This window comes from Dipodomys spectabilis, unplaced genomic scaffold (genome assembly GCF_019054845.1).
Source record: "Dipodomys spectabilis isolate Male_0828 unplaced genomic scaffold, ASM1905484v1 ptg000567l, whole genome shotgun sequence".
Classification (NCBI taxonomy): Eukaryota; Metazoa; Chordata; class Mammalia; order Rodentia; family Heteromyidae; genus Dipodomys; species Dipodomys spectabilis.
This window is the reverse complement of record NW_024871244.1, coordinates 2996713-3005000: the sequence shown is the minus strand read 5'-3', so window position 1 is coordinate 3005000 and position 8288 is coordinate 2996713.

Genomic DNA, 8288 nt, shown 5'->3' with positions numbered 1-8288 from the left:
AAACTGCTTTCTATGCGAGAGCTTGTTTAGCATCTAGCTTCTCTTCCGCCATCTTCCTGAACTCTCATTCTATTTTTTATGTACATCTACCATTATTGGGGATTCAATTCAGGATAATACCATTTTGCTTGGCTTTTTCATCAAATCTCCTGTCCTACCACTTGAGGCATACTCTACTTCTAATTTTATGCCAGTTATTTTGAGATAAGAATCTCTCAGCTTTGTCTGCTCATGTGGCTCCAAACTCCAATTTTAGGTCTCAGCCTATTGAATAGCAAGGATTATAGGCATGAGCTATTGAGATCAGACTTAATTTTATTCATTTATTTGATTCACATCAATAAGGAAAAAACCTGAATGACAGACCTTAAAAAACAGTAAGTTTTGTATTGAACTTTTATATAAACTCAGTCATCAACACAAAAACTTTTGAATATTTGAGTTTATTATCTCTTTAAGATTTCTAGAACATTGATCAAGCTTAAAATACCACTGTAGAACAGAAAAGTATGGAGAAAGTTTGATCTTTAATAGATTTTTCTGATTATGTAAATTAGCCTATTTGTAAAGAAGAAAAGCAAACTCAATATGTACTCTATACATTCCAGTCGAATATATATATCCCATACATTTCCACTAAATGAAGATTTCACCTTTAAGGACTTTTTTGTTTTGGTTTTCTTTTTTAAACATCAACTTTATTTTGGGAAATTTTATGTGCATTATTCTTATGAACTGATTTGGATAATAATATTTTAGGTATGCAATTTTGCACTTATTATAATAATAATTTTGTCAGTCGTGGGGCCTGAACTCTGGGCCTAGGAGCTGTCCCTGAGCTCTTCAGCTCAAGGCTAGCATTTCAACACTTGAGTCACAGTGCCACTTCCATCTTATTCTACTTATGTGGTGCTGAGGAATTGAACGCAGTGCCTCAATGCAAGCATTCTACCACTGAGCAACCTTCTCAGCCCAGAGGGTTTTTTTTTTTTTTTAAATGTATTTTTCTGACTTTTTGCTAACAATCCTAGTAGAAGAATTTCAGAACTTCTGGGAGCACTTTCTTTAGTTTAGTTCAGTTTTGTAACTTTCATATCTCCAATAAACAAAGGAGGAGGTAACAATGTTTGATAGGAAATGTACTCATTAACTTACTCATGTAACTGTAACCTCTCCATACAGTAACTTTACAATAAACAAATGTATTTTAAAAAACATTATAAAAAGAAATTTTTAATGGAGAGTCTTCTTACTAGTTATAAAAAACAAATATTCCAGTGTAAAAACTACACAAAATCTTACCTATAGCTAAGTGTCATAAGATAGTGTTTTACACTCATGGACTTTGTGGGTCAGGAATTTGACTTAGTTATGACTTGTCTGTGCTCTACGATCTGTAGGACCTTAAGCAAAGGCTTTGGGTAACGTTGTCTAAAACCCCCCTCACCTATATAGAGAATAATCCTTGGCTGTTGATTAGAACTACTCTCGTGGTTGAGAGAGAGGAAACAGAGTCAGAGAGACAGAGTCCACATAATCTTTTACTACCTACACTGAGAAGTCCTGTAGTAATTTTTTACATTGAATTTATAATAGGCAGTAACAAAATGCCACAAAGTTCTTTTGTTGTTGTTGCTGTTTGGTCCAGGACCAGGAATTGAACTCAGTACCTCATGGTTTCACTCTTACCTAGTGTTCTACCAAGTGAGCCACTCCACTAACCCCACCACATGGTTCTAGGAAAGGTTTATTACCCATCTCTTATCACACCTTGTTTTAAATAATAACTGAATTCACATAGAAACGTTAGAGAGTATTTTTCCTTTCTATTTTGTAAGTAGGAAAACTGAGAAATATAAGAGGAAAGTGAATTGCCAACTCTTACACATCTGATATATGGCGCAATCAGGATTTGAATGCTGGCAGAGGAGCTCTAGGAAACATGTTCAAAGACACAACACTTAACTATCTTTCCTTTCAGATTTGATGGGAAAAAGTTCTATGACATTGTAAAAGACTGAATATCAACTTTTCTCAAGAGAAAAGAGAATAATGTTCAAGGGCATCATTGAACTATGTTCATCATGGCTGAACATAATAGAAATAATTTTGTGATGATTCAGAAACAGTTTATGAGGAAGAATATGTTCGAATGCCCTCAGCCTCTGAAGCCGTCATTGTTCCACAAAAGATGGGCAAAGTAGTTCAATACTTAATGTGTCAACGGTTTTATCTTAGAAGAGCCTGCATGAGATTAAAATAGAAAGAACTATATATAAGGTAGAATTCTCCAACAGAATGACCAAGCCTGTCCCACACTACCCTTTACAGACTTAATCAATATATAAGGTAGTCTTCAAAGCAACTATTTTCTCTAACAAGAAACATGTCAAAGGCAACTTGAAATCTGGGAGATATGTATACCTAGGCCTAATTCTTACCCCTTGAGGTCTCTGGGACTTCAAGAAGGCAAACATCTCTCCAGCTAAAGGGAGTTCCCTGAATTGAGCAGCCAAACAAGGAGTGAAATTAGCCTTCAGACCATCTAGCCATGATTATAACCAGAAATTTTAAAAAAAGTAATATAAATTATACTAAAAGAGGAAATATTAAGAAATATATTTGGTATGAGAAGTTTGCAAACAGATGTTTGTAGTTTGATGGTGTTGAATGCCCATATGAGTCAGATGTTTCTGAAATTAAAGACTAGTGAATCATGTTTTACGATGTTCTTAGCTGAAATGTAGTTTTTTGAGAGCAGAGTGTGGGCTTACCTAAACTTCAGAGTTTTGTCAGTCTGTATGATTAATTAATGAGGGTCAAAAGTACTAATAGTGTTTGGGAAAGGTTTCATCATGGAATATAATATTTATAAGCAAGAAAGAGAAAGATGAAGGCAATAATGAATAATGAAAAATGTATAGTTTGGTATATTAGTTTGCCATAAATCTCTTTGGGTACCTTTTCCTTCCTAAAACTTCACAAAACTTTTCTAAGTGACTATTTATGATTGTTTTCTGTGAATAGTTCTGACTTATAAGGACTTTTAAAGCATTTATCTTTGGTTACCATTACATTCTAGTGACTTTGCTATGATGTTAATTCATATGTTGTTAATGGCTCATCTTCATGATGATCTCCCTTGAAAAAGCATTCTAAAGTTTAGAGTTTAATCATGGTCTCTTCTTCTCTCAGTATGTTCATTCTTCCTGGAGACTTTATTTTCCGAAGAAAATACGTTTCCATTTTAGCTGAATTAGCTGATGGATTAAACAATACTATTAAAATGTTTAATATTAAAATATTTAAAAGTATGACACAAGGTAATCTGTAGATTCTTTATAAAATGAGAGGCATATTAAATACAACATTTGAATAATTGCATATTGGTGAGGGTCAGCAGAACTCATTCTGTTTATAATCTTTATGCCCAACTAAGAAAACGACTTCTTTTGCAGGTAATATGTGGAGGAGGTAAGAGACATATTTGTAGTGATAGCATTCAAATTTTCAAATTAGTTGCATGGGTGAAATTAGAAATGCAGTTTCTAGCTTAGCAACTCAGTTCACGCTCTTGTGGATGCTGAGGCAGTGCCTGCCATTTCGTCCTCCATTTGATGTCAGCCGTAGTACTAAATTTAAAATAAAGGCAGAGAGATGTGTGTCTGACAAGGTAAGAAGAGTAAGAACCAGTTTCACCTTTGGAATCATCCTAGTGAAGTGCTTATTCTGGGCTTTGAGCAGAGCTGGGCACCTCTGCTTCGAGCAGTTCCTTGCAGGATGACCTTCCTGCCAGAATTTCAGGGGTGTTGAGAGCATCAGTCTGCTACTATAATCATTAAATTCTTCCTCAGGAATGCACTTCATATGAAGGATATTCAAGTGTAGGACAGACTTTCTATTCCTAATGACTTTGAAATTGCAGCTTTATGTTCTCAGATAAGATAAAAACAGAGTAGAAATAAACAACAGTTTATTATGCAGAAAAGGCCTAACTTTGCTCAACCCCATTTTCTACTGTAAGAGATAGAACTAATGACCACAAATCTATAGTATATAATAAGAAGATAGGACTATTAAAAAATATGCATCCCCTCTTATCATTTGACTGGGCAGGAACTAAAAGATTCCATGGGTTAGAAGTAAGGTGGAATGAATGCTAACTGACCACTTGCCTTTTATATATACATAGGAAGTATTATCTATTGTAAAAGGCAATGAAGACTATTGGTTATGTGGAATGTATAGCACAATCCCCTAATAATCTCCATAAAGTACAACTAAATCTTATTTTAAGAATTTTCTCTAACCTTCACTTCTTTTCCCTGCTTTCTTCTTTTCTCCCTCTTTCCTTCTTCTCTATTTCTGTTTTTTCTCATTATCCCTCTTTCCTTCCATTTCTTCCTTCCTTTTCTCCTTCCTTTCTCTCTTATTCTTCTCTCTTTATAAGACAGTGTATCCTAGGGTGGTCTGCTCCTCATAATACTTGACTCTTTGGATGCTGAAATTACAGGGGTGCAGTACATTCTGGTTATTCATCTGTTTCTTAATAGACTCTGCAATAGCCAAGCTGATTAGAGATATTACCAGATATTACCACACTGAAAAACTTGTTCCTTTGTGTTCTGTTTGCTTTGTGTTAGGGGGAATTTTTACTCTACTAATTTTATCTCTTTAAATCCTTAAAAGAGAAAATGTAAGGTTTTATTCAAAGCCTAAAATAACAATTGAACCAAACAATCCTTAATCCTTGCTATGATATATGTATTATATTTGTAATATACAAAAATAACCTTGCATGTTAGGTGTTATTAGTACCCTACTAAAATAAAAACTTTGAAAAGATACTCAAAAGGCTTAAGTTTGGAGGTGAAAAATCTATTTTATCTCTAAGTGATCTGGCCAAAGCACAGAAACACCAAGTTGCAATTGGGTGTGCTTCAACAGAACTATGTCCTGAGTGAGCAGTTACTGGAAAGCCCTCTAACATTCTATTTGAAGATTTGCTTCTAAGAATTATATTATTATTTCTGCTTCACAAATCAAGGAATCAGAATAGTAAGGAGTTTTTACACATGATGAAATCAAGATTTGTATGCAGAGCATTCTGATTTCAAAATCAAAGAGTATGTATTGCATTTCAGAGTACAAACTGTAGGGATAAAATACTCTGTAGCATTCAGTCACTTCAAGTGGTTTATATCGTATCTCAGTGGGATATTTCATTTGCTAAAGAGAAATTGGGGGAACCCATAGTGCAAGGGTAACTTACATGGACTACAAAATAATTCTTTGGAACTCTTTCCATGAATTAATGATCAAATCTGATCAACCAAAGGGTTGTTCACACTGATAATGATATCAGGGTTGTTATGACAGAGAAATGATATTAAATAGGAAAATTAATTTGGCAGCAGCTCCGATGTAATCTGCGGCTTTTCCAATCATATGTAAAGCACATTTTCCTTACATTTAGGGAGATTTCTCTGACAATGATCTGTGTTCTCATGTGGTCTGAGTGAAAGCCATTTCCTTCTGTGCCATGATGCAAATTTCCTTAGTGAGCAATTGCTGGTTGTTCCCTGATGCTCAGGCAGGATATGGCAGTAATGTGCAGGGTCTCATTCCAGAGTTGAGGTAACAAAACTGTATATTGTGGGGAAAACAGTGAAGGCGTGATTTGTGGAAGAGAAATGTCTTTCAGATATGCTATCCTCATTCTTCCTATTAACTAGTTTTTCATTTACATGACATTAAAATCTTTGAATAATACCAGATGTTAGTGGCCAAATGTATTCCATTTTGATTGGTATAATTTCTGAAAACTGCCAATGTAAAAGTTCATTAACTTTAATAACCTGATTTTGTACGCACTACTGGCTCTGTATTTTCAAATACATTTCTGAGAAACTACATATTACCTGATATCCTGTCAGCCAGAAAGCTTAGCTAATAGGCAAGAATGCAATTGTAGTTCATTGCATATTACTTCAAAGCATCACAAAATAGTTTAAAATAAATAAAGTGCAAGGCACGGGATAAAGTTGGAATGCATTCGTCAAAGTGGATTTAGAAGTAAAAATGTGTTTTATACAGATGAAGCATTAAATTCTTACCCCACGACCGGACCCGAAAACAGAAAAATAAAAAAAAATAAAAAAATAAAAATCCCTAAAGACTTTTGATTTTAAAGTTTCTTATTTAGTAGTCTTACAGCATGCCAGACTACATATTCTAAAATCTGAAAAAAATAAAAATATTGGTTCCAAGAATTTCAGATAAGTAATATTGAGATACTTGGTAGATAGATAACAGAGATAGAAGATAACAGCTAGATATACAGTGGGTGATAGATATATAGTAGATATGTAGATAGTCTATGTGGCAAGAGTTGAGAGAGTTGTTTGTGTATATATGGATATGTATATATATATATATTTATATATTTCAATGTTTGATTTCTTAAATGGACAAAAATCATTCATGTATTTCTCTTCTTAATTTTCTGTCTTGAACCACTGAGACAATATGTTGCCTCTTATTTTATTTTATAGTAACCATTTGATATGAGTTAAAAATGAGTGGAAGTTATTAACAAGCATAATCAGAGTGAATGAAAATGAAATTAGTAGTGTGAACACAGTGCCATTTCCATATCACATTTTTTGCACTATAAGTCAATAAAGATGAAAGTAAAGATAACATTGAAAATAGCTTTTAATGAGTATACTATAATAAATAAAACAGAAGTAACATATTATTAGAGAATATAATTTTTCATGAGTTTAAGGAAACACTAATGGTGTAAATGTAATAAGTGTGCCTTGTTATTAAAAAGCAACTTATATGAATGTATGCATTAATTGGAAAGTGAACAAACAGTTAAAAACAAATGTGATTCAGATCTAATCTCCATAATTTGAACTACAAGTATCCAAAAAGTATAGGGATTCTAGTTCTATCATTTTGTTTTGTTTTGACTTACTTCTACAGCTTTATTTTCCAGATCCAAGAAAAGACAGTTGAATTAGTTATATCTCTCAGAGATTTTTTTTTCTTTTTAGCAATATTAACATAACCTATTCTTTTGATCAAATTCTTACTCCCAGTACACTAATTTATTTGCTCCCTTTCTGCAGAAGTGGAAAATGCTTAATTAGAATAACATTTCTCATATGGAAGGTTGGTTGCTTTAAGGATTAATTACTTTCTTCCAATCTTATTCGAGATTGATTATAAGTTGTAGGGGATTTTTTTACAGAATGTACAACATGAAAATATAAAACTAAAATAATATTTTGGTTATTATTGCTGACATTTTAGCATTCCAAATAAAATAGCTATTTTCCTCACTCAAAGCATCATTGTAATTATCTTAAAGAAGAAAATGCTAATAATCCAACTAAAGCTCTATTCTGTAACATTTTCTGTGTAATGTATAAAACAATATGTAGTTCTTAAAAATTCAATTAAACACACACATACATATGTACTAGACCAACTTGTAAATATTTGAATGTGAGATAACATCAGTAAGATACTTGAGAAAGTTCTTAAAGTATTATAATGGGACATAATCCCTGTGTGCATGCAGCCGCTCAAAAACTATGTCTAATCAAACGGGCCCCAACTATACTTATGACCTCAGATCTACCTGAGCATTAGCATATAAATTTTAATCCTTTAGGGACTGGGAAGGTGGCTCAGTGGTAGTGTGCTTGCCTTGCATGAACAAGGCCCTGGGTTCAATTCCTCAGCACTACATAAGGAGAAAAAGCCAGAAGTGGTGCCGTGATTTAAGTGGTAGAGCGCTAGCCATGACCTGAAGAGCTGAGGGACAGAGTCCAGGCCCAGAGTTCAGACCCCATGACTGACAGAAAAAAATAATCTTTTAAAACCAAAACTTTGTTAAATTAAATTTACTGGTTTATTTGAATGAAGAATGATTTGTGAATTGGGAAGCACACACTAAACAGAATTCATAATCAACAGAATTTGGGAAAGCTCCACTTAGCAATGTCATTAGTGAATTTTGGAGGGTCAAACAGAAGAAAAACTTTAAAAAATCTTATTGATTATAGTAAACATTTGCTTAGTTGCAGTATATCCAGTTGGCTGCCTATGATTGGCTAATTCTCAATTATGTTTATTTTTTTCTTTTTTATTTATTTTTTATTGTAAAAATACTGTACAGAGGGGTTACCATTACATAGGCAAGATAATGAGTACATTTCTTATCAAGAATTGTAGCCTCTTCCTTTGTTTACTCTTCCCATCCCTTCCCAGCG